Raw genomic sequence first — 27562 nt, forward strand, 5'->3', positions numbered from 1 at the left:
GAATTGCACAGGTGGTTTTAGGTCCAGATTTGGAAGTGACTCTCATCACTTCCTTTGCAACTTTCCCTTTGTCCCGAACTCAGTCAAATGAACATTTCTAACTGCCAGGGAGGCTGGGAAATGTAGTCTTTGTGTGTGTCCAGGAGGAAAACATAAGAGTCCAATGAACACGGAGTATTGTCTCTGCCTCAAACTTGCCAACCAACCAAGTTCTTCCAGTGTATGTTTCTACCACAGGATATGAGATTTCCTATTTCTTTATATCCTCAATAATTAAGAGACATGGTTTATGTTTTAGATTTCGGGTGATTTGTGTGTGGCTTTGTTTTTTCTCTGCACCTGGTTCTCTCTTTGGAGATAATCTTGCTGCCTTGAGTGAGAGGCAGCCTGCATCCCTGTCCCCTAGGCTTGTTACTGAACCAAACCCGGGTCTGCTCACCCAAGTCAACCTACTGACAGCAGGTTGTGGTGAAGCCAAGTGCAGCATTCATTACAGGGCACCAAGCAAGATGTCTAGGGCAGCTAGTGCTCTGAACTCCCTGGTGGGTTTCAGGAAAGCATCTTTAAAATCCAGGGAAGGAGAGGAGTCACAGAGCATGGGAGCAGCTTGTGCACAGTTCTCTGATTCATTGATGATGTGATAACAGGGCAAGGTCCCATTATCAATCCCTAGGCGTCAGTAGGTCTGGGGGCTGTGTGCTCATGGTCATCAAGTATTTGATTTCTTCCATTTGGTGGGGATTTTAACATCTATAAAACAGCTCGGGAAATGTGTATCCGCTACTATGATCTAGGTACTTCAGAGAGGAGCTACAGCAGAGGATATGTGGGAGGGGTTCATCCTGGGAAGACCCCCACAGGGTCCTGCTCAGTTACAGTTATGGGTCTTTTTTTTTTTTCCCTTTTTTGGCTTGTTCTTTCTTCTTCCCTTCCTTACTGTAGAAAAAGGTATAGTGTGCAGGTGAAGACGACATGGGTGATCCATTCAGGGGACCTGCCCAAGCCTTGGCATCATGCCTGGCTCACTTGGGGGCACAGGGTAAAAATCAAAGCTCTGCATTTTCTGTGCCATCTTAGGTGTGTTCCAGCTTATGATACATTTTCACAGGGGAAAAAAAAAAAGTTAGAGAATGGAATTGGGAGGCAAAAACAACAGCCTGATGCTGACTTGGCACATGTACCTTGACCCAATCGTCCAGGGGCTTGTCCTGAGCACTCAGCATTTCACCAAGATAATCTTTCCCCAGTGAGTAGTGGAAATCAGGAGTAAACTGCTTAGAAATCACAGAGCAACGGCAATAAAATTGTGCAAAGCCTGTGCTTGTCTCTCTTCAAGTGAGCCCATGTTGCCAAACACCAGCACACAGCTGAGCTGTGGTTTCCTCCTTGTTTTGAAATTTGGTTTCCAGAGAGAATGCTCGTGAATGGCTTCTTGTTCACATCTCCCTCTGGGAAAGCTAGCTGGTGCCTGCTGGTTTTCTGGAGGAGCGAGGTTTCTGATGAGGTCTTTGCAGAGTCTTCACAAAGCATACTCGTCCAGTCCGTCCAGGGAACTGAGCACTTGGGCATCAGCAAGGCAGAGAAACACAACCCAAGCAAGTCACAGACCTCCCAGGCCAGCAAAGTTTCTGGGCCTCGGCATTCTGAAAAGCTGAGGACAAGTTGTGTGTCTTCCAAGCTGCACATTCTGAACCCTTCCCCAAGAGGCAGCCATGGTCTCTGAGGGGAGATAAGAAGAGCTGGGGCTCCTAGGTGAGTGAGCCCCACCAACTGTAAGCCTGGCTTATGACCTAGAAATGGAAACAGGAAGTGGCTTAGAAATATAAAGAGTACAGCCAAGGCAGGGGTGCAGTAGAAGTCTCCTCAGGCCAGGAAGTGTGCTGTGAGCAGAGGTGAAGCCTGGCATCTTTTCTTTCTCTCTATTACCATGATGCCCTCTAGCATCATGGCAGGGCTGGGCTGCCTAGATATGGAATGGGATGTCTTTCTGGGGGTGGTGTACAGGAGTGGCAGAGGAGGGACAATTGTGGATCAGTGGTTTCTCTCCAAAGTGAACCATCTGTGGAATGCCACAGCCCCTGTCCACCTCATCTCTGCATGTGGATTTGAGTTACTGAGAGGAGTTTTGCTAAACCTTATAAATCTAAACTCTTAAGGTGCTTTCAGCAAGCACAATCAATCTGATGACTTTCAGTGATTCCTGGAGGGTTCTCTGGGTCCATGGGGGGAAGGATTTCTCTGCATTTGTGCCAAGAATCAAGTTCACTGTCATCCCTTGATTCTAAGGAGAGGAGCCAAGGAGAGGAGCCTGGGTGAGGAGGCTGCCCCTGCTCTGGGCATGGCCCTGGGCGATTCTGGTCACAGGTGGCTGATCCAGGTAGAGAGGAAGGTCCCACTCAGGGTTACTCCCTCTATAGAATTCCTCCCGAGGATCCCCTTGGGACCAGTTTCTCAAAGTGTGGTCCTTAGGCCACCAGTAGCAGATATGGAGGTAGAGGCAGGGGCTGTTAAAAATGCTAGTGCTCAAGTGGGATAGGATGCGGGTAAACCTATGGCTGATGCAGGTTGGTGTTTGGGAGAAACCAACACAATACTGTAAAAACAATTATCCTTCAGTTAAAAATAAATGAAATTTTTTTTTTTAAAAAAGGCTGGTGCTTGGCCACCTCTGCACATCTGCAGAGTCTCAATTTCTCAGAGAAAGTCCTAGAAATCTGTTTTTCCAGAAGCACACCCTTCCCCAGGTTGACCAACATGGTGAAATTTAAGAACCTTCCTTTATACTAATCCCAGTCTCTTTTATGGTCCTTTTCATGAAAATAGTGTTTCCCTTTTAAACTTTTGTGACCTCTGAAAATGAAATCTGAAGCAGAGGGATCTACTTACATAAGAAACGTCACCTGTGGTCTTAACTGCAGGTTTGGATTGCTGATTGTATCAGGGGATTTGAAGGAAACTAAGTTTTGGGGATCAGGCTGCCCGGATCTACTTCTGCACTCACTTGTTGCTATTAAAGGGGCCACTCAGTTTTTCCTTCTCTTCTCTTTCTTCAAGACAATGCACCTGCTGCCTTTGGAAGTTGTGTTCTTGGAGTCCTTTGGCATAGGGGCAACTGAAAGTAAATTTCTTCATGTTCCCTGGTGGAGCAGGAGTGCACCCATAGATGTTTCCACAGAGAAAACATGGACCCCCAAGGGAATGTCTAAAAGCCAAGGGCGACATGATGAAGGCGTCAGGAAAGCACCAGTTGCCCTTAGCATTGCTCACCCCGTGGTCTCCTCCAACTCTAGCCCTCTCAGAGCTCCTCTCGTATGAGTCTGTGGCTGGTAAAGCAGCTCTCTGGGGAAAACAAAACAAAACAAAAAAACAAACTCTAATTTGTAGTATTTGCCAATTTCCACAGTGTCAATACTCCCACCATGGCAGCGTTACTAATGGTTTAACAACTGGCTCACAAAATTCTTGAATATTTAATCAAAAGCCCTTGCAAACCAGAGGGAGACAGTAGCTAATCCTCTCAACTCTGCCCTAGAAAATCCCCACATCACACGAGGGGTGAATATCACTTTCGGCCTCTTAGTCAGAAGTGGCTGAAGGTCGCCCAGGCTGTGATGACTGAATTTCTTCGTGGTGAAAGTGGAAGGACAGGATTCAGTGGGGAATTCAAGTTGGAGATGAAGTCTGCATTTCTCCCTGGTGGCTCAAGAGTAAAGAATCCGCCAACAAAGCAGGAGACGGGTTCAGTCCCTGGGTTGGGAAGATCCCTTGGACAAGGGAATGGCAATCTAATTCAGTATTCTTGCCTGGGAAATCCCATGGACAGAGGAGCCTAGTGGGCAAAGTCCACAGGGTCGCAAGGATTTGGACAGGACTGAGCGACTGAACTCCTGCTGCATTGCTCCATCCTGGCCTCACCTCCCCCTGGGCTGGAGCCTTGGAGGGAGTCGTGTTCTTAGGGCTGCTCGTCAGTGGTCAACGTCATGGTCTCTCAGGGCTCCCACCTCTCTCTCTCTTTCTTGCTCTCTCCTTTAAAACCCTGCGCTCCTGTGCCAGAGCACAGACTGCTTGTCTCTTAATTGGACAGGTTTTAAATGGAGGGTTTGGAAGTCCTGCCATTGGCTGGGTCCTACCTTTTGGCTTGGGTGGTGGAGAAATGGACTCTTTCTCAAAAAGCCGGCCTCGGGAAGCCTCCCTATCTGAGACCTCAAGGCTGAACAGCCCAGCTGATGGTTCCTTGATTTTAAGGGAGTCTTGAGAATGGCAGGGGTGGGGCAGAGTTCTCACAAAGCTGAGTGTGAGCAAATGTGCCCACAGCCTATGGTGCCAGAGATCACACAAACCTTCCTTCCCCTTTTGAGCCTGGGGATGACGTCAGAGCAGACCGAAGGGAAGATGGTGACCTACTTTTCTTCTCCAAACACTGGGTAGCTGGCTACATTTTCAGATCTAAATCTCACCCACACTGCAGCAGTTTCTGTTCCCCTGCCCTCCTGGGCGTACTTCCGGCCAGAGCTGGCTTCCTAAAGCGGAGTTTGGTGTGGGAGTTCTCCTCAGAGAGGCTGGTCTGACAGCCTCAACCCCAACCCTCCCAGACCTCGACGTGCATGCTCAGGCTACCCAAATCCTGCTAGGTGGACAACGCAGGAGGAGCCAGTCTCCCCTGGTCTCAACCAGGGCAGTCAGTTAAAGAAGAGTCTCACTGGAACCAGCCTTGAGTCTGGGACCTCTCTAGTATTCTAATCACTCGATGGCAGTCAGTTAACAAATAGTTACTGAGAATCTATGAAGGGGTTCAGAACATGCCACCCTCAAAATATGCCACCTGTATTGATTGTTTTGAGCCGAAGTCACTTGAGAAAGAGCAGATGCAGGAAGGGCTCTCTGACCTCCCCCTTTCTACCTAAAAGCGGGTCACAAAATCTTCCCCCGAGAATGGTGACCTCTATGCACTAGGAAGAGAGAACATTCTTATCTTCAGAGACTAGGAGAGGCCCAAATGGACCTGTACAAGCAAACCCACTAAAATGACGCTTATCTTCCATTGGTTTCCTCTACCTATTTCCTAGTCAGTGGCCCACACTTCACTGCCCCATGCCTAAGCCCCTTTGTCTTGTCACATCCCCACAATGCATTGTTTTTGTTTAAATGGTGTATAAATTTCAGGGCCCAACAGCTTCTTCAGGTCTTCATTTTCCTTTTGAAAATTCCTCTGTAGATGTAAAAATAGCACATAAAATTGTATGCTTTTCTCCTGTTAATCTGTCTCATGTCAATTGAAGTCTTCAGTCCAGTTCCAGATCCTAATAGGGTGGAAGGAAGTTCTTCTTCCTCTACACCAACTTCCAAGATGATGGTGGGCAAGGCACAGCCCCTGCCCTCAGGGAGAGGACAGTCTAGTTTAGAGGGAGGGTGGTCCTTACATAAGTAACTTCAGCTAAAATTCAATGATGAATAGGAGGTAGAGGGCCTTGAAGGAGAAGCACAAGACGCAACAGAGACATGAGACAAGGAGGCTAATGCAGGCTGAGAAGTCTGGGGAGAGTTCCTTGAGTGAAGGAGGTTAAAGCTGAGACCTGAAGAATGATTCAAGGGCAATGGAACATGACATTGGAAGGGGAGATTCTGTGGGACATAAAGATTTTGTGCTTCAGGAGCATCCTTTTCTCAAGCATGTTCAGTTCAGTTCAGTCGCTCATTTGTGTCCGACTTTTTGCGACCCCATGAATCGCAGCACGCCAGGCCTCCCTGTCCATTACCAACTCCCGGGGTTCACCCAGACTCACATCTATCGAGTCATTGATGCCATCCAGCCATCTCCTCCTCTGTCGTCCCCTTCTCCTCCTGTTCCCAATCCCTCCCAGCATCAGAGTCTTTTCCAATGAGTCAACTCTTCACATGAGGTGGCCAAAGGACTGGAATTTCAGCTTTAGCATCATTCCTTCCAAAGAAATCCCAGGGCTGATCTCCTTCAGAATGGACTGGTTGGATCTCCTTGCAGTCTGAGGGACGCTCAAGAGTCTTCTCCAACAACACATTTCAAAAGCATCAATTCTTCAGCGCTCAGCCTTCTTCACAGTCCATCTCTCACATCCATACATGACCACAGGAAAATCCATAGCCTTGACTACACGGACCTTTGTTGGCAAAGTGATGTCTCTGCTTTTCAATATGCTATCTAGGTTGGACATAACTTTCCTTCCAAGGAGTAAGCGTCTTTTAATTTCATGGCTGCAGTCACCAACTGCAGTGATTTTGGAGCCCAAACAAATAAAGTCTGACACTGTTTCCACTGTTTCCCCATCTATTTCCCATGAAGTGATGGGACCAGATGCTATGATCTTCGTTTTCTGAATGTTGAGCTTTAAGCCAACTTTTTCATTCTCCACTTTCACTTTCATCAAGAGGCTTTTGAGTTCCTCTTCACTTTCTGCCATAAGGGTGGTGTCATCTGCATATCTGAGGTTATTGATATTTCTCCTGGCAATCTTGATTCCAGCTTGTGTTTCTTCCAGTCCAGCATTTCTCATGATGTACTCTGCATAGAAGTTAAATAAGCAGGGTGACAATATACAACCTTGACGTACTCCTTTTCCTATTTGGAACCAGTCTGTTGTTCCATGTCCAGTTCTAACTGTTGCTTCCTGACCTGCATACAGATTTCTCAAGAGGCAGATCAGGTGGTCTGGTATTCCCATCTCTTTCAGAATTTTCCAGAGTTTATTGTGATCCACACAGTCAAAGGCTTTGGCATAGTCAGTAAAGCAGAAATAGATGTTTTTCTGGAACTCTCTTGCTTTTTCCATGATCCAGCGGATGTTGGCAATTTGATCTCTGGTTCCTCTGCCTTTTCTAAAACCAGCTTGAACATCAGGAAGTTCACGGTTCACATATTGCTGAAGCCTGGCTTGGAGAATTTTGAGCATTACTTTACTAGCGTGTGAGATGAGTGCAATTGTGTGGTAGTTTGAGCATTCTTTGGCATTGCCTTTCTTTGGGATTGGAATGAAAACTGACCTTTTCCAGTCCTGTGGCCACTGCTGAGTTTTCCAAATATGCTGGCATATGGAGTGCAGCACTTTCACAGCATCATCTTTCAGGATTTGAAATAGCTCAACTGGAATTCCATCACCTTCACTAGCTTTGTTCGTAGTGGGAATTTAGATGATAACTGTCTTCCCTTCATATACAATGTGATGGTAGAAACCACTGTTGCTCTCCAACATTCTTTCCTCTTTTCTTAATAATACATTCCTAGTTTTTGTTTGGCACCCCACTCCAGTACTCTTGCCTGGAAAATCCCATGGACGGAGAAGCCTGGTAGGCTGCAGTTCATGGGGTCTGGAAAGTCGGACACAACTGAGCGACTTCACTTTCAGTTTCCTGCATTGGAGAAGGAAATGGCAACCCACTCCAGTGTTCTTGCCTGGAGAATCCCAGGGATGGGGGAACCTGGTTGGCTGCCGTCTGTGGGGTTGCACAGAGTTGGACACGACTGAAGCAACTTAGCAGCGGCAGTTTATTTAAAGTACATAGCTATCCAAAGAAAAAATTATATGACCACCTTACTAAGTTATTGCTAATGAGGTATAAGCAAAAGTAATGTGTGGAGTCTCTGAGGGGCCCTTCTCCTGTTGTCTGGAATCTGGATGTGATGGCTGGAGGCTGAGCAGCTAGCAGGGGCCAAGACGAGACATGTTACGGTTGAGGGTACAGAATCTTAAGTGCAGTTTGGTTTCCTAATGACCGCAGGATTGCCATACCAGCTCTATATTGTCTGTTGGCAGACTTCTTTTATGGATAGGAGAATTAAGGTCAATCTTTACAAAGCCTCTATTATTTGAGGATTCTCTATTGTACAGAGCCAAATATAATCCTAAGTAACAGACACAACTGCCTTTCAGCCTAATGAACAGACCATTTATATATATACCCACAAATTACTTAGTTTATAGGAAAGTCTATGATGATACTGTCTCTTTCCCAGCCCCCTTTATCCCCTTCCCATCCCCTTGTCTTCACCTTTCCCCCTGCACCTCCTCTTTCCTGACTCCCACACCAGAGTTGCCTGACCTCAGTGTTTCTGCCTCCACGACTAACAGGCTCACAGCCCAAAGGTCCTCGGAGCCCCTGCTGCCTTCCCCTCACAGCTGCCTGGCAAGCGTCCCACTGCAGAGAGGCCCGGGTGGGCCAGGGAAGTGGCTTCTCCTCCCCTTCCCAACGAGGTGTGAAGAGTGAGAATAAGCAGGCAAAGCTGATAACGTGCACTAACTGGGAGAAACCAGAAGAATGACTAATGAAACTTCCCTTTTCATGCTCTGCAGGCTTGAATTGGTCTGTTTGCCCTGCCTCTGGCTAACTGGGTCCAAGAAGTCATGATTCAAAGGGAGAAGGGCTGTGTGTCTGGTGATAAACACACCAGGGCTGTGTGGTGACAAACTCAGGGTCTGGCCAGGGTGAACGCAGACCTCCGCCCTCACCGTGAGGGGCAGATAAGTAAGGCCTCATGCGGGTTGAATTAGATCCCCTCCCCAATATATGTTGACGTCCTAAACCCCTGGTACCTCAGAATGTGACCTTATTTCAAGATAAGGTCTTTACAGGAGTAATAAGTTAAAATGAGGTCATTAGGATGGGCTCTAATCTAATGACTTGTGTCCTCATAAAAAGGGCAAATTTGCAGGCAGAGAGGACACAGGGAGAACACCACGTGGAGATGAAGTCAGAGATGGGGGAATTTCTACAAGCAAGGGAATTCCAAAGACTGTCAGCCACCCACCCGAAGCCCGGAGAGAGGCCTGGGGCTGATTCTCCCTCCCAGCCCTCAGTTTTCAATAAGCAATAATCACACTTTGGGTGAACGTCATTGGCCACTGTGACAGCTTCTCACAGCCTTCAGAGGAAACCAAGCCCGCTGACACTTTTATCACAGACTTCCAGCTTCCAGAAGTCTGAGATAATCCATTTCTGTTGTTTAAGCCACAGTTTGTGGTACTTCATTAGGGCAACCCTAGCCACTAACATGAGGTCCCTTTAAGTGCCAGCAACAGAGGAGTCTGGTGACAAGCACTGGTCTTAAGTGATTTCCCTGCTGCCTCTCATCGGGGTATGAAGACATTAAGGGCAGTTGGAGTCTCCTGGGTCATTCCGCTTGACAGAGACCCCAGCGAGTCCTCTCGCCCCTTCAGGCAGGCAGCCAGTGGCAGCCGCAGTAAGCTCTCAGAAGGGACTTCTCTGCTCTCCTCCTGGAGTCGCGTTACACAAGACTTCCCAGGGGAGAAGGGCTGGCACTAACTGGCAAGGTCTGACTGTGAATATCTTATCTATCTGTCTATCTATCTATCATCTCTGCTATTTTTTTCATTTTCCTGGCAGAAAAATCAGTATCTAGATGGGTAAGAATATTTCAAGTTATGTAGTCTTTTCAGACCCACACTAAAATCTTTCTCTGTTGAATGATTCTGGTATGTGTACAAACACACAGAGGAAAAAAATTGTATGCGGCTTCCCCTGCCTCACTGTGCACACACACACACCCTTTGCTTTCCACTGGGGGATTGGAAGGCAGAAGGGATGGGGGAAGAGAAACATGCAAAGGCTCTGCAGAAGCAAGCCAGCCAGCCCAGCGACCACAGCTGGCTCCTCCCATCTGCCCCCTGGTACCACCTCTTATCCCCATAGTCTAGACTCAGGCTGCTTTGGGCACAGCGGGTATTGTGTGAAGCAGATGAGGACTTGTAGCTAGGAAGCATCTGTGTTGCTTCTTGTTCTGCTGATAGTCCTTTATATCTACCATATATGCCTCACCATAACCAGATGCTAACCCCATTTTTAAGAGGCTGAATCTGGGACTCAGCAATTCACCCCGGGGGAGCTGAATGAGAAGCCATGAGATGGGGCTGTGCCGTTGTGAAAAGTCCATTCTATGTCCATGGTGCACAGCACACTGGCTATTAAGGTCCCAGAAGTCTGTGCTAAGTGGGTACAGAGATTGTTTCCTGGGTAAGGAAATTTGTATTTCCTTTCTCGTTAATTCTACAGTAATGCTTTGGGTTGATTTTATAGCATTGGCTGCAGAGAAGATGATCATGATAATGAGGCAAAGGTGTGTGGAAATTGAGGGAAAGCCATTTGTAGAATACATATGGCGGCCTGCACTGTGCCAGGCTCGTGGTGAACACAATATGCGCCTTGATTTTAGGGGCTTAAAGTCTAAATAGGAAGATCAAACTAAACTCGTGTGAAACGAGTTGACAACTGATGTTTCTCTAAGCTCAAAGTGGCTTTATTCGGGATTTGCTGAGACCACCCTCTCTCTGTGGGAATGGAAATGGGTATGGATTGTAAGAGTCCAGGTGGTTGGCTCCAGAGGCCTGGCGAGTCTCCTCCACCCTGTCGTGGAAGGGCCCCGCCCTTTCTCGTGGTGTCTCCGCACTCTCCATGCATTTGGCCCCTGCCTCTCTCTCTAAGAAGTTCAGTTTCAATTCTCTCCTAATCTCAACTTACCCAAAGCTTCCACCTGCTCTGACTGTACCTCAAAGCATCTTTTGAGCCTTAACCACTATCCCAAGCAGTATATTCTTTCTGTATTTGGCAGTCGCCTGGTGGTTCTTTCTACATTTGATTGGGCCAGCTTCTAGGCCTCTGTGAGCCTGGATTTGATTATCCTTGGATCCGTTGCCATCCCTGGAAGTCCAGTCAGCTTTGGCCAGGAGTAGTGGATCACAAGACCACCTAAGGGTTATGTGCAGACAGACACCTAAAACAAATCCAGTATGGGGCCTTTTGATTATAAAGTCAACCAAAGGTCTTAGGAAAGAGAAAGCACTCTGAGCCAGAGAGAGTAGGCTTCCTGGGGCCATGACGTGGCTGGGGTTTCAACACATGGCATTTGAGTCATGAGAGGGAAACAGAAGGCTGAAGTGAGCGCTGTGGCAGATTGTAGCAGTGTTCACAATTATGTTCCCCTCCCTGCGGAGGGGTTCCCCTAGATGACAGCAGACTTGGCCATGTGATGCTTTTGCCAATAAAGTGTGAGTAAAATGGAATTATGTCATTTCTAGGCAAAAGATAACCGAACCATGGTTCTCCATGTTCTTGTTTCCCTTTGCTCTGGGAACACCACTGTCCCAGATAGGGAGGTCTCCATCAGCTTGGATCCCAGAATGAAACAACTTGGAGTAGAGCCAGAGCAAGGCCATGATGGATATATACGTAAGGTAAATAAGATATAACCCTTTGTTGTGTTAAGCCACTGAGATTTTAGGGTCATCTGTTACTTCAGTATAGCCTAGCCTAGACTGACTGATGTCAAAGATCAAGTTGTGTCAGATAAATGGGAGAGAGAGAGTTGGAGGTGAACAAGTAATAAGAAGTAGAGACAGGAATCCAGATATCAGAAAAGGAAGACTTAAGCAGGATAGCAAGAGAAGACCTGGAAAGAATCAACGGACTTCAAGAGTTGCCTCGAAGGAAGAGGTACAGGGTTTTGGTAACAGGTTGGAATAGGGAACACAGGAGAGTAAAGGGTAAATAAATACATAATCCTTTACTGACCAGCTTATCATAGTTGAGAGTTGGAAGCATTTCAAGAAAAAGATATCCTTTTTAAAAAATTTAAAGTAGGGTAGACATCTAGTTAGTAATCCCCAGTAGGCATTTCAGATTGGGGTCAAGGCTAGTTGGGCCAATGAGTTTTTAGAAACTGGTATTTTGATCTGTAAACATCACAGGTTATGAGAAATGGAACACAGATACCACATTTGTAGAGAGAAAGCAATACTAGATGGACAGAAGGAAGAGGAGGGACTAAACCCAAGATCTTCCAGAAGCATCACTCCATCAACTTAGGGATGTCTCAGGACTACTAAGTTGGCCCACCAGACATTTCTCATCATGTGGTGGAGCAGGGCTCTCAAGGAGGCCTGGCATGAGACCTCACATGGTGTGGAGCCCATGGCAAGGCCTCCCCTACTGACCCTCAGTCACTGGACTATAAATGTGGTGGAGCACAAATGATTAAATGGAATCCAGAGATTATTTTTCATTTTTCAAACCTCATTCACGTACATTGCCTCATTGATGTCTCAATAAAAAAAAAAAAAACCTCATAAAATATGTATTATCTCCGCAAAGCAGATGAAACAGAGGCTGGGGAGAAGTTAAGGAACTTTCGGAGGCAGGACTCAAGTGCCATGCTCTTGTTAGCACTCCACATCACCTCTGTGATTCCACCTCAGCCTCCCTCTGAGAGGGCCCGGAATCACAACACATACCCAGGAGCCCCCATTTGGCATCTTTGCAGAGTTTGGCTTGAGCACAGTTCAAGACAAGGGGCAAGAAACTGTGTGAAACAATCATTTCCGAGCTCTGAGGAGCTCTTCCTTTCCAGTGAGTTTGGTATCTGTTTAGCCTCTGTCCTTGGAAGCTTTCCAGAAGCAAGACCAGGACTATCTTTAATACTAAGAGGAAAGCATGGCTTTTGCATTGAGAAAGATTTGCATTGGTTTTGGGGGAAACTCCTAAAGCACATATTTGCATTTTCTCTTGCTTGGAGAGGTCACCCAAGAACTGGCCCCTCCTCAACTTTTCTATAGGATCTCCCTTTTAGTGGAATGGTCTTCCCAGATCCCTCAAACTCCAAAAGACTGCACCCAGAAGTTCCCATGGGGAGGTTCTCATGATGGTAACAGTGTGTGTGTAATTCTATTTTATGCTCCTTGAGAGCAGTTGTTGCCATGTGAGAAGCACAATGGCACCCATTGTTCTATTGGCGGAAACTGACTTCTGGCTCCCACTTCTTCATTTTCTTCTACTTCCTGGTCTCCTTTAGAAGACCAAGGAACAGCTGGACTGATGAGGTTGTTGGCTCACATATAATAGGTCCTAAGAACGCCTCCAGCCCTGCCGCAGCTGTACCAAATGAACTTGGCGCTATTTTGTACAGTAAGATGCCATGCCACTGCAGACCATGCACGGCCCACACCACTCTCTCTCATGGACCCGGGAGAGCCAGTCAGGCCCACCCCTATGGCTTGTCTGCTTCCAGCGTTGAATTGAAAGTCTTCCTTAAAGGAAGGTGACAACTACATTCTTGTTGGATCTTTAAAACAAGAAGCTAGGATGTTTCCCAGAAGCTCTGAATCTGTACTTCAAGGGCAAAAAAAATAAATAAATAAAATAAAAGCATTAACCTAGTTTAGCTATATTTTAGGAAATGAATGCTGGGCATTGGAAAACCCGTTTTGCTTTCAGCTCTAGGTTTTCTGGAGAGAAAACAAGACAAGGCTCACTTCTGAGCACACAGGATAGAATGCAGAGGATGGGGCCTGCTGCTTAAGAACCTGCAGTTTTGGACCCTTCAATGAGTAAGTTTGTCAGAAAGAGCACTTGTGACCATATTCTGCTGAATATATGCATTTGTAGGATGTCGTTTGCTCAGGCCCCTTTCAAAGAGCCTTTTCTCTTGGTAGCGTGTATAAGGCAGACAGGGTTAGACTGGTCCACCACGGGAGTGGATGGGGGTGGGGAGGCCATTTGGAATTCAGGCTCTATTTTTGTTGCAACCAAGACACCATTTCTATAGCTCTATCAGGTGTATACATAAGGCATCATCTGCAGTTAGCATTTGCAGTGGCTGCATACTCAAAACTGCTATAAAGAAAGTTGGAGCTTTCTAGCAGCCCATGAATTGAAATTCTTTCACTTTAGGCTTGGAAAGACACTTAGTTCTTTGCTCAGGAGGCTCTTGCCCCAGGCCTCCATGGAAGCTCCTTCTTTTTTTATTCCTAATTTGCCACAGTTTCATCTCTTAAAGTGGTAGAGGATAAGGTCTTGTTGACTGGTAAGCTGGAATTTGCCCTCATCTCTTTCTCCTAAAGGGAAAATTAAAACAACCAAGAAAAGAAGAAACAAAAAAAGCCCAGTGTTTTTATCCACTCCTGCATAACAAATTACTCTTGAACATAGCAGCTGAAGCAACAAACATTTATCATCTCACAGTTTCTGAGTTAGGAATTCAGGATGGTCTCTCATGAGATTGCAGTTCAGTGGTTGGCTGGGGACTGCAGTTATCTGAAGGCTCAACTGGGGAAGGATCTGCTTGGAAGCTCAGCCATATGCTTGTCAGCAGAACTTCATTCCTCACTGGTGGTTGGCCAGACTTCGGGGCCCCACGATATGAACATCTCATAGCCTGCCTGAGTGTCCTCATGACATTTCGCTTTTTTTCATTCCCCAAAGAACTGTTTTAATTTTAAAAAGCTTAAAAACACAATGACAATGAAGCACTGATTGTGCCTTAGGCACAATCCCAAATCAGTGCTGACTTAAAACTGTGTCCTCTCTTTCCAAGAAAGAGAAAGCAGAGGACAAAGTTCAGTCTACAGTGAGAAGGAAAAGAAAGAACAGAAAGAAACCAAAACGGTGCTTCCCAGCAGCTGAGATTATTCTTTGTTTTCAGACTGCACCCATGGAAATGCTTATTCTTCTTATATGAGTCTTTTCTTTACAACCTTTAATTTTTTAAAAACTGCTATCTACTGAACAAGAGATGCCACGTTTTCACTGACAGGACAGCCACTTCTGTGCAGTTTTTGCTTTTTCAGTGTGGGTCCTCCTTCTCTGAAAGTGTCAGTTCACTTCAGTTCAGTTCAGTCACTCAGTCCTGTCCAATTCTTTGCGACCCCATGAATCGCAGCACGCCAAGCCTCCCTGTCCATCACCAACTCCCGGAGTTCACTCAGACTCACGTCCATCGAGTCAGTGATGCCATCCAGCCATCTCATCCTCTGTCGTCCCCTTCTCCTCCTGCCCCCAATCCTTCCCAGCATCAGAGTCTTTTCCAATGAGTCAGCTCTTCGCATGAGGTGGCCAAAGTACTGGAGTTTCAGCTTTAGCATCTTTCCTTCCAAAGAAATCCCAGGGCTGATCTCCTTCAGAATGGACTGGTTGGATCTCCTTGCAGTTCAAGGGACTCCCAAGAGTCTTCTCCAACACCACAGTTCAAAAGCATCAATTCTTCAGTGCTCAGCCTTCTACACAGTCCAACTCTCACATCCATACATGACCACAGGAAAAACCATAGCCTTGACTAGATGGACCTTTGTTGGCAAGTAATGTCTCTGCTTTTCAATATGCTATCTAGGTTGGACATAACTTTCCTTCCAAGGAGTAAGCGTCTTTTAATTTCATGGCTGCAGTCACCAACTGCAGTGATTTTGGAGCCCAAACAAATAAAGTCTGACACTGTTTCCACTGTTTCCCCATCTATTTCCCATGAAGTGATGGGACCCGATGCCATGATCTTGGTTTTCTGAATGTTGAGCTTTAAGCCAACTTTTTCATTCTCCACTTTCACTCTCATCAAGAGGCTTTTGAGTTCCTCGTCACTTTCTGCCATAAGGGTGGTGTCATCTGCATATCTGAGGTGATTGATATTTCTCCTGGCAATCTTGATTCCAGCTTGTGTTTCTTCCAGTCCAGCATTTCTCATGATGTACTCTGCATAGAAGTTAAATAAGCAGGGTGACAATATACAGCCTTGACGAACTCCTTTTCCTATTTGGAAGCAGTCTGTCGTTCCATGTCCAGTTCTAACTGTTGCTTCCTGACCTGCATACAGATTTCTCAAGAGGCAGATCAGGTGGTCTGGTATTCCCATCTCTTTCAGAATTTTCCAGAGTTTATTGTGATCCACACAGTCAAAGGCTTTGGCATAGTCAATAAAGCAGAAATAGATGTTTTTCTGGAACTCTCTTGCTTTTTCCATGATCCAGCAGATGTTCGCAATTTGATCTCTGGTTCCTCTGCCTTTTCTAAAACCAGCTTGAACATCAGGAAGTTCACGGTTCACATATTGCTGAAGCCTGACTTGGAGAATTTTGAGCATTACTTTACTAGCATGTGAGATGAGTGCGATTGTGCGGTAGTTTGAGCATTCTTTGGCATTGCCTGAAAGTGTAGTGAGCGCAAATTGACACCTGCAGGGCCCAAAGCCCCAGAACTCTTTTCAGCTCCATCTGTAGAGCAAGGTGAAGGATTTGCCGCATTTGTGCTTCAAAGATACAGCTCACGTTGGTTGTCCTTCTCAGTTGGCAAACTGTTCACAAAAAAAGCAGACTTGATCCTCTCTATGTGATGGCAAAATTTGATGTCAGGGCTCAATTTTAAGTTCATATACTTAAAATTTTTTCAAGATTTATTTATTGTATTTTTGGCTGTGCTAGGTCTTTTTGCTGCATGGGCTTTTTTCTAGTTGCAGCAAGCAGGGACTACCCTCTAGTTGCAGTGTGCAGGGGGAGCATGGATTCTAGGGTGTGCAGGGCTCAGTAGTTGCAGCTCCTGGGCTCTAGAGCGCAGGCTCAATAGTTGTAGCACACAGGCTTAGTTACTCTGCAGCATGTGGGATCTTCCCAGATCAGCAATGGAACCCATGTCTCCTGAATTGGCAAGTGGATTCTTTATCACTGAGTTACTAGGGAAGCCCAGTCCTTTTACTCTTGAATGATGGTAAGGGTAAGGAGCAACAGGGCTTGCCCATCAATTTCCTGGTCTAGTAATGTGGCAGCTGACTTCCCCCAGAGCAACTGATAGAAGAGAGAGAGGAAGAGAGAGCCCAAGGTAGAAGCCACCATATTTTATAACTTAATCCCAGCAGTGACAACCCATCTCATCTGCTATACTCTTTTATCAACTAGTCAAGTGTCTTTCGTAAGTCTGCATCTCTGCTCTTCATCTCTGGGTCCTTTCTGTAAAGTCAAGTGTTTGAACTAACATAGTCTTTAAGTTTTGTAAAGTCTGTGATTCTAGTCATTTGAGGTTAGTGAAGAAGAGAGCGAAGAAGGGAAAGAGGAGGAAGAGAAAGGAACTTGGGTCTTGTGAAACAACCCCAGGACTTAAGCCCTGGAGCTGACTCTAGGCCCAGGGTGGATGCAAGTCCTACCGTTTGCTGAGCAAGGAAATGGGAATGGGAGGCTCTGATCTGATAGCTACTACCCTGTTTCCCTGACATATTTCTGTGCAAGAGCCAAACAGAACTAACCAAGGCTACTCTGCTCCTGGAGAGAGAGCTCCCCCAGTTTCCAGAGCTGGTAATGGTTTGCATATAAATAGATGATGCTTCTTTAGTGTGTAAATGTGTTTCAGAGGGGAGTGCAGCCACCCCAGTACCTGTCTCCTGGGGAGAAGCTCTTGAGACCATCCTTGCGTCTTATTTCACATCCTGCCCAGCCATTTCAGACTCTTCTACCATAGGTGATGGAGCCACTGAACTCTGGGGAGCATGTCGCCCAGTAGGCAATGGGGTATCTTGATGTGGGAAGGCTTCCAGCTTTTCACCATTGATTACTAGGTTAGCTGGGCTTGTCATAAATAGCTTTTATTATGTTGAGACAGATGTTCCCTCTGTACCCATTTTGGGTTTTGTCATGAATGGATGTTTAATTTTATAAAATGCTTTTCCACATCTATTGAGATGATCATGTGGTTTTTGTCTTTTCTTTAGTTGATGTGGTGTATCATATTGATTTGTATCTGTTGAACCATACTGTGACCCTAGGATGAATCCAACTTGATCATAGTATGTCATCCTTTTTATGTATTGTTGTATTTGTTTTGCTAATATTGGGTTGGCCAAAAAGTTCATTTGGGTTTTTCCGTAACAGTTTCTGGGAAACCCCATATTTTTTTGTGACTGGAAATCTTGATGTGAAAGTGTCCTTGAAAGTCTCTGATGGGGCTGGTCCTGCTGAAAGAGCAGGGCTAGGCTTCACTAATTGTCAACTAACCTTTCTTTGGGTTCAGCACAAGAAAATAACAGTTTCTCAGAACCAGATACACGACCTTTTGCAATTTTTGAGCTGAAAGACATGTTCTCAGAGGTGAATTATCTACTTCAGTGACTGTCTTGGGCATTCTCTGGAAGCTCCCAGGCTGCATGATTACCCATGTAATTTCTTGGCATGGGTGGTGACGCTTGAGTCATTCCAGGAAACATCCCAGGTGTTTATTCCCAAATGCCGAGTTTTATTCCTCAAGTTTTGAGCTGTTCCTTCAGGAAAGCTTCCAGTTTTGTGGTTCTCATTATAAAACCAGAAAATTTAATTGCTTCAGGAAGTCCCCAGAGCTGAGTGGAAAGTGTCTAAGACTGTCAGACCCTCAAGCAGAGCATCTATTCTTCTCCAGAGCTGGGGCCAAGCAGAGGAGCAGTTGGGATCTGGTTAAGCCAAAGAGACTAAATGCTAAGTCCTCAGCAAGCTATCTGAGACAAATTAGGAAAGCCTGTTTGGAAAGAAAGAGCATTATCTAAAGAGCCAGGCTATAATATCAGGAGTTGCATTCTACTACACTGAGAACATCCCTCCCGACATTTCAGACAAAAGGTCTGGAGCTGTCTGCTGCCATTTTAATTGACTTGGGATAAAGTAAATATTGTGTCTCTGCATCATGAGTCATATGGCTCTGTTCCTTGGACCAGAGCCACCCTAGTGGAGACCCGTTTCCCAACCCTGGATAGAGCTCTCTAGGACAGAGACTCTTCAGCTGGCCAAGCTCCTCCCAGATTCAACACGCACCTTCTTTCCTTCTTCCGTTCTCTTCCCTTTCCTTGTCATGCCTCCTTTGGTCTCAAAAGGCCAATAAGTATATTCCAGATTTGGGGATTTGGAACATTCTTAAAACAAGAATCTGAGACATAAATGGGGTCTCATAGGTTATCTAGTTCAACTTCTCCTCTAATTAGGAAATCTTCAAAGATCTGGCCTCTGGGAGACACTTTGTGACAGTCACAAAGCAGTCCATTCTCTGGGTGGCTCTAGTCTGGCAGAATCTATTTGCATACTGACTTTCTTAAGCTGAAGTCTCTCTAACACTCATATTGACTCTTACTTTACCTTCTAGGGCAATCTAGACTATAGCAACTTCTCCTGCATAGCAGCCTTTCAAATGTTCGAAGAAAATATCTAGGAAGCAGGGTGACCAGAACATAAAATCTGGATCTGGATGAGTCCCGGGTCTGCTGCTGTTGGTTGTGTGTGTGATTTTGAGGAAGTCCCTTAACCTTATCTGCAAATGGGGTTGGTCCCCACTGGATAGAGTGGTGTGCTGGAACCAGAGTGTGTCTCCTCTTTCCTCTTTGCCCCGTGATCTCATGCTGGGTGCTTAAAATGAGCCACAGTGGGATTATTTACACCATAAACATTGGCAAATGCTATAAATTGGGACTTCTTATTGGCTTATGTTTTGTTTTACCAACATATCACTGATCATCTCTCAACTTAGTGGTAAGAATCAATTAAGATAGTGCATGTAAATATCCTGTGTGAACTATAAAGTCTATAGAAATAATAAAGATTATTTATCTTGATAGACTGTTACAAAATAGCCCCCAATGAATCACGCTCCTGAAATCATACTGCTGCATGGCCCATTTCCACATTATATCTGGGCTGCTCTCATGATGTGCTTGGTTCAGTACCAATGTGACAAAAATTTCAGTCCTGGGCATTCAAAGCTTTGCAGCATCCACTTTTACCATCTTGCTGTCCTGAGAAGTCATGAAGCCTGGGCTAGCCTCCCTGAGGATGAGAGGCCATGTGGAGAAGGAAGATGAACGAGCATGCTGGGGACAAGGGTGCGGCCAGTCCAATCATCTCATTGAAGGAGACAGACATGTCAATGAAGCAATCACGGCTCCTTCAGCCCCAGTAATCTGCCAGCTGGCTGCGAATGCATCAGTGAGCCCAGCCCACGCCACTGCACCACATGGGGTAGAGAAAACCTCTCCAACCCAGACTGCAGAATTGTGAGCAAATGACTGGCCGTTGTTGGTTTAAGACACCAAGTTTTAGGTGTGGTTTCTACACAGTGATAGATGACTTATTATAGTTATTATCCCATCAGGGCCCTCCAGGTCTTCTCTTGTCCAAGTCAGACTTTCCCAGCTCTCTGCCTCGTCGTCTGGCTGGGCTCCATTCGCTGGTCCTGGGGTGGACATGGTGCAGGCTCCCAGTATTCTGACCGTGCAGAGGCTGGGCGGTCCGCTCTCTGTTCTGGATCCTAGATAATCATCACAGCCAGAGGGTGAGCCAGAGCTCCTGGCGCTCGAAGCTCACTCTGTGAGCTCATTCTTAGCCTTTGCAGTCAACCCAAGCCCCCAGGCTGTGAAACTACACTCTCCTATCCTGACATCTTAAAAAAAAAACAAAATTAAGTACTCGGTTTATAGTCATCACCATTAAACTGACTGTTTCACTTTCAACGTTGTTCTTTCAATCTTTCAAAATCTGGGCTCCAGTTTGATTTTAAATTTTTCCATGACTATAGCATTTCCTTCCATGCACGCATTCACCCCCACACCCAAACACACACACATCCAGATGCCCATACATCAAACACACACAAAAGCACATGTGCATAACAAGGCAGAAACTCACTGCAGTGTTCACAGCAGCTGCCAGGTCTTCCTAATAGTCACGACGCTTCACAGCCAGCCTTCTGCCCACTTTTCAGTCTCATTTTCTTGTCACTCCTTTTTTCAGTAGCTGAAACTCTTGACTGTGGCATTAAACAAGCAGGGGTTATTTTTCTCAGACGACAAGAAGGTCAGAGACAGGGCATCCAGGACTAGAGCAGAGGCCCCGTGGTGTCATCAGGGATCAGGCTTCTGTGGCCCTTTTGTGCCATCCTACATGACATCCTCGTGGTTTCCGGATGGCTGATCCACCCCAAACTGTTGCATATGGGATCCAGGCAGGAATGAGACAGGAAGGGGAAAGGCAAATGGCCAGGGACACAGAGCCTATTCCCTTTTACTGAGAAAATGACAGCTCTTCTAGAGGCCCTGCCCAGGAGACATCTAGTTACATTCATAGGCCCAAACCGGGTCACATGGTCAGCCCAGCTATGAGGGCATCTGGGAAGGTGAATACTTGTACCTGGGCACATCGCCACCCTGAAAAAAAAAAAAAAAAGAACTAGGGTTCTGTCAATAAGAGAGAAGTGGAGAATGAATAATGAGTTGGGACATAGCAGGGTTTGCCACATTCTCCCACACATACTATGAGTTGTCATCTTCGTGTGCCAGACACATGCCAAGTTTATTGAAATGAAGTTATAGAAAATGAGAAGATATGGCAAATTGCAAAAAATAGCCCTAAATTCCTCCCATTCCTATGTAGACAACTTTTTCCAACAAGTCCGGAGCTGGTCCTGTGACTGACTTTGACCAGTCGGATGTAGCAAGAGAGGTGCTGTGACTTCTTGACTCATACCTTGAGGCTTGTCAGCTTTTATTCTCACCCCCCTAGAACTCAGTTCTACAGACAAGCTAGACAATCTTGTTCAAATTCTAGTTCTACCTCTTAATAGCTGTGTGGCCTTGGGAAAGCAGCTTAACTTATCTGTACCTCAGTTTCTTCATTTGTATCAGAGGCAGTCATGGAACCTAAATCATAGGCTTTCTTTAAAAAACAGGATTCAGTAAGTTACTATCTGTGACCTGCTTAGAACAATGACCAGCTACTTAAGTGCTGGATTCCAAAGACAACATCTTGCAGCTCTGAGGCACACGCCCCATGTGGGGCCAACATTCTTTACTAGGTTTGATTTTCAGAAGTAGAGAAAAGAAACTCTTTTTTTTCTACTAGGATTTCTAAATTGAAGTTTCTGGTGGCCATGATCCTCACCACATGGCCAGGGCATCTCTGCTGAAAGAGAATGAGGGCAACAGACAAGGATATGTGGAAACAAGCAAAATGAGGAGCAGGGGAGAGTCCTGTGGGCTGGAATGGCCATTCCTGTGGCTCCTGCTGTTCTTAGGTGCAAATCCAAGGGTTGCAAATTCAAATGCCAACAGGAGCCTGGAGATCCAGTGTGGAAAAATCACTTGGTGGCAAAGGGCACATTGAGAAATCTCCCTCTACTGTAAAAAAAACAGCGGCGTGAGTTCAGGATCGATAGCACCTGGCTGTGTGTGAGGGACGACATGGGCATAGAGGCGACTTCAGAAATCATTGCCCTACCCCCCTCCCATTCTGTGTAACCAGCACAGACAATTTTGCCACAAGAACCCAGTTTAGAATATCTTTTGATTTTTTTTTCCTCCAAAAGAAGCTATAAATCTGTGACTCTCCAGTCTATTAACACTGGATCAAACTTTTTTTACAATATTGTGCCACACATCTGCAAGCGAACATGTCCCCAGGTTTGCCAGTTGTCACCATAGTGGTTCAGTCCTGGCGTCTCCCCACAGAATCTGAACAGAACCAACGTCCTGGCACTTCAGGTCTGGGTCCAACCTCTGGCAAATGGCTCCACTTGAATGTCAAAGCTGGCTCTGTGTAAAAGGATTTCCCCCCAAGTCTGGTAGATCAATACATTCCTCACCACTGTCCTAAGCTCCTCTCTTTGGCTTCTTCCCCGCTTTCTGTTTGGGGGCAGAGGTTGTGGTACTGATGGAGGAGGCCTGCCCACAAAAGATAAAGCCACAGCAGTTGGATACTCTAGTGTGGCTTGGGTTTTCATAGCTCCTATAGCTGGAACCTGGGTGCCCAGGGTCTGCAGCAGGAACACTCATGGCCAACCTGGCAAGTGACAGAGAGGGAGGGTCTTCTCGAAGTCTCTGCAGCAGCCCATGGTGGTAACCATCGGAGAGCTCTGCTTCTGTGTAGCTGAATCATCAACTCTGCTCTGCTGAAGCATCGCCACTTAGAACCAGACACAGTAGGGAGATATGGCTACTTCAGTGTGGGCAAAGCAAGGAGGGATGTGGGGCTCTCCTTGGAAGGCTCTTCTCCTGGGAATCAGGAAGAGAACCTTTTGTACCTTCTAGCTATTGTTGGTGCAGACAGAAAAGAATCAAAAGGTAGTTCTCCAAGAAATACTCCAAAGGTTTTAGAGACAGGAGTTGTTTCCATGTGAAAATAAAAAGAGATCCTCAGACTCCTTTCAGAGTAAAATTAGATGGGAGAGGAAGCAAAGGAGATGAGCAGTTAACTCCCCTTCCCCACTGGGAGAATCTGGAGAGGCTGTATTGGATGCAGCTTCTAGACTCTTCCCTTGAAGACCTAGCAGCATCTCTGTCCAGGGGACACACATTTGACTTCGTTCAGCTGGTGACTCTGGGGGTGGGGGATGGCCCAGTAACTGAGAGGCCAGATGTCTCTCTCTTTTTTTAATATACCAGTAATACATTATTAAATTATTTATTTATTTCTTTGTCCATTGGGCTGCCCTGGGTCTTGGTTGCTGTGCACAGGCTTCTCTCTAGTTATGGCGGGCGGCGGCTATTCTTCTTGCGGTGCATATCCCATGTGCCCTGTGTTGCCAGGTGAATTCTTAACCACTGGACCACCAGGCAGGTCCAAGGCCAGATATTTCTGAGTGGTCTCACCAAGGCTGACTTCCTGTCGTTCATCAGACTAAAGAGTTTCTGGGATTTGAAATGAGGTTTGCGAATGTTGAGCCCAGAAGAGAGAGATTAAGGCTGAGTTTGGAACCCTCTAAGGTTTTACTCGAATTTAGAATCAGCAAGGATATTAGCACCTGGGAAGCAGGCTGCTCCTTGGCTCCCTCCTCTCCTCTTATCTGTCTAATTCCTTCACACCGAGCCTGGCTGCTCAGAGAATGCTGCTGGCCTGAACTGGAGTCAGGGGCACAAGAAATGAATGCATTTGTTCATCTCTTGGTTCATTCAGGGCTTCTGCGTGCTGAGCACGGTGCTGCTGGAGTAGTTTCAGGCCCCCAGTGGGAATTCCATGTGAAGGGAACTCCTGGAGTTGTGCCACTCAGCACAGGCCTGGACCCATACCCCTCCTTCACTGGAGCAGGACCCCCAGCTCATGGCAAACTGGAGGCTGACGATGGGCCCCAGGGGTACATACACTTGCTGCTGAGGAGACAGCTTCACAGGGGATCCAGGCTCGAGTCAGGGGGATTCAGCCCACCTCCTTCCATGACCTAGGGGAATGTCAGAGTCTAGGTGGAGCTGGCTAACCATCCCAACAATCTAGACTCTTAATTTCTTGACATTCCTGCAGCATTCCTATAATTCCAGCAATATTCACCTGCTCTGTATCATGGTCACCTTTTCCCCAGGGTCTCAGCCTGCTTTTTCCTTCAACTTCACTATCTCATTCCCTGTATTCTGCCCTGCCACCTTTCTCTGTTTTTTGAGACTCTACCAATCCCCCTTCCTGGCACTTTTATTTCTGCTCTATAACTTCCCCACCCCCTCTAACTGCACCCACTGGTGGTATGAGGACAGTTGGACCCCTGGAGCTATGCTTTCCAGCATGTTCGATTCTTTGCACACTATGTCTTACCTCTACCCCTACCAAGGAAATCTCAGACTCAGATTCCTGGTTTCCAACTTTAGCTGAGTCCTCAGATCCTTTAAGATGACTAATGACAGTGGAAGGAGGATAAGAAGGGTGAGAAGTGCAGTGGTGGGAACAGATGAGCTCAGTCAGACACAGAAGGAAGAAGGGTACATGCTCAGTACGTCAAATGTGGCAGAAAGGCTGGCTGGAATGAGAACTGAGAAAAGGTCATTGGGATTGACCATTACATCTCTGATGACCTTGGAAGGGAGGTGGTGCTATTTCTGCAGAGGGTAAATGCAGAAAGCAGACTGCAGCAGGCTGAGGAGTGAATGAGAGGTGAGGAAGTAGATACATGAAAAGGAACTTCTTTAAAGGAATTTGGCTGGGAAGAGGAGGAGAGTTATTAACAGCCTGAGTAGAAGTGAGGTTCTGAGTGCTGGAGGCAGATGAACCTGAAGTGAGTCCTAGTTTCATCACTTGGCAATTGCTTCAGCTTGGGAATGAATAGCACAGAATTCCTTGAAGCCTCAGTTTCCTCATCTCTAAATGGAGAAGGTATCTCATACTTTGTTGGGTTGGTGCGAGGATTAACCAAGATAAGGCAGACAAATCATCATGCACTTGGCATATAGTAGGTACCCAGATCACCACCTTTGTCATATTTGCAGGATGGGAAGTAGCCGGCAGAGAAGGAAAAATGAAAGATTCTGGAAGGGGAGGTAATTGGCAAGGCATGTCCAAGTTGGGTGGGAGAGATGAGGTCAACCTCCAAGAAGGAAGAGCAACAATTCTTCTGAGACCAGGAGGATATGAAAGGATAGGGGAAGATGCATATCAAATTTTGATAGGCAGGGGTCTGGAAGTTGTGATCTGAGAATGATGTTGCCCTTCTGCAGTTCTCTGGGCTTCCTCTCCACCAGACCAATCAACTATTTGAAGAAAGATTCCAGTCCATAAATTAGCTGAACACCAGTGTTTTTTCACGTGGTGTGGTTTCACACAAACACCTGAGGGATCCTTCTAATATATTAAAGTGTCTTTTGAAGTGTGGACCCAGAACTGAGCCTAAACATTTCAGATACGGCCTTGCCCTGTGACAAGCCCAGAGGGGCCCCATCTCCATCTCTAGACACTTGTGACTCTGCCAACACTGCCAAAGGCTGTTCAGTCTTCCAGATGCTGGGTCAGCTCTTGGTTTACAGTCAAACAAAATCTCTAGGTCAGTTTCCCACACAGCACCATTGAGACGGGATTCCTTCTTCTTTTGTCATTTTTTCCCCCTTTTAACCACTAAGTACAAGACTCTACTTTGATTCCTGTAAAATCTTATCTTCATTTTGACCCATCCTTCTAGTCTTTCGCATTCAGTTCCCCTGGCCCCAGAGGTGGAAGTTATATCTCAGACCCGTCAGGTGACTCAACCCCATCAACACAAAGAGTCCTTGTTAGTTGCAGCCAAATGGCTCTGATTTCCCTGGGGACAGCCCGGGACTGTGCAAAGATACCTCTGGGTCTTCTGAATGCCCATGAGGATGTGCTCACCTGGGCCAGGATATGTAAGACTTCTTTGGAGAAGTGGGCCCCTCCCTGCGAACTTGAGACACAGCTTTCAGAAAAGGTTGCGAGTAACATCTACTTTCAAGTTCAAAACCACTCTTGGTAAATGAAACTAATTGTACAGAAAAGTCAATACAAATACACACTCTTCCTGGTATCAAATGGAGGCAAGATTTCCAGACAGAACCTACTGGTGCTCAGTAAATGCTGAATAAACTGAGAATGAATAAGTGAGCCAACAAAAGGATGAAACATAAATGTGGATGATTTTGAAGCCCCCACTGATGTCAGCCATGGTTTGCTGGTCACACACACTTGCTGTATGGTGGGGAGGAGAGTGGCCCTAGGGTAGGGATAGTACTGCCCAACATACAGACCTCAAGGACATGGTGCCCAGGGATCAAAGAGCTGTCTGGGGGCAGAGGAGTGGGCTCTGGGAACAACTGGTCTTTCCCCAGGTCTTCTGGCATCTTGTTTGCTCCCCCATGGGCATTTTGTGCTGCCCTCTCTCCCCAATCTCATCATGGATCCTGGAAAGAGCTGTGGTGAAGAGTAATGCAAAATGAAACAGCCATTTTGAAAAGCCAGCTGTTTACTCCTACATTTCCAAGAAACCTTTGATGTAAAACCAGTTCTTGGGAAGCTCCACGTGAGTCACAGTTATCGCTGCTTTCATCAGCACAGAGTGCAAGGGACGGAGGGAGTTGGGAAGAAACAAATGCAGTTGTCCTCGTTTTAGAGAGAGGTAAACTGAGGCAGAGGCTCAGCGAGGGAGTGGGAGGTGACAGGGCAGACAAAGGCACCACTGTTGCTATTTCCAAAGGTCTACCTGCAACTCCCCATGCCCTGGCCCACATGGAGTACAGCAAAACCTCGGCATCTCTTCCAGGAGACAGACGTGGGGATTTAGAAACCAGCTTCTTCCAAGACACAAATGCAGGAAGCAGGATCCCAGCTTCTCTTGATTGTTTTTTATTTTGTTTTGGTAATTGACATGAAATGAAACATAATTCTTATCTTCCCTATTAGTAATGGGCTTCCCTCATGGCTCAGATGAAAAAGAATCTGCCTGCAATGCAGGAGACCCTGGTTCGATCCCTGGGTTGGGAAGATCCCCTGGAGAAGGGAATGGCTACTCACTCCAGTGTTCTTGCCTAGTGAATTCCAAGGACAGAGGAGTCTGGTGGGCTACAGTGCATGGGGTTGCATATTAATAAACTCCTTGAAGGCACGAATGGTATCTTCTTCATCTCTGTGACAACCGATGGCCCTTAGAGCAGTCCCTTATATATAACAGATGTGTAATAAATATTTTTAAAAATAGTAATGATGACCATAAGTGCTTTTCTCACTCAGAAATATTCAAGCTCATATTTTATTACTATTTACTGAACTCCTATCAAATGCCAACCAGCATTTTAAGCACTTTGAAAATGTTAAGCAGTGAGTAAGGAGGTTGAGTTTCTTCCCTAAGATGGTTGCCTTTTGTTAGTGACCAACCAATGTGGCTACAGATCTCCTGAGCTGCAGAAGGAGCTCTGGGATCCAACAACCTTGTGTGGAAATCCACAGTTCACTTATTCATATCAAATGATAGTGAAATACATTAAGAAACTCTTCCTACTTTATTTTCTTCACTAAGAAAGCTGCTATTGTGTAATCTCAGCTGAGATGGGGTCAACTAGGGA

The 27562-nt window shown here is 46.2% G+C and overlaps 2 long non-coding RNA genes across 2 annotated transcripts in view; one reads left to right on the forward strand and one right to left on the reverse strand.

Moving 5' to 3' along the window:
• Positions 1 to 27562, forward strand: part of LOC147364642 (uncharacterized) — a 147299-nt gene that overhangs the window by 24473 nt on the left and 95264 nt on the right. The window lies entirely within an intron of this gene.
• LOC147364644 (uncharacterized) lies at positions 1593 to 27128 on the reverse strand. The gene is made up of 3 exons (XR_015134791.1): positions 20430 to 27128; positions 3268 to 3339; positions 1593 to 1790 (listed from the first exon to the last, which is right to left on the reverse strand). It is a non-coding gene; the product is annotated as an uncharacterized LOC147364644 (long non-coding RNA).

This window comes from Bos grunniens, chromosome 10 (genome assembly GCF_055505025.1).
Source record: "Bos grunniens cultivar Pamir isolate PY7600 chromosome 10, Bosgru_T2T1.0, whole genome shotgun sequence".
Taxonomy (NCBI): domain Eukaryota; kingdom Metazoa; phylum Chordata; class Mammalia; order Artiodactyla; family Bovidae; genus Bos; species Bos grunniens.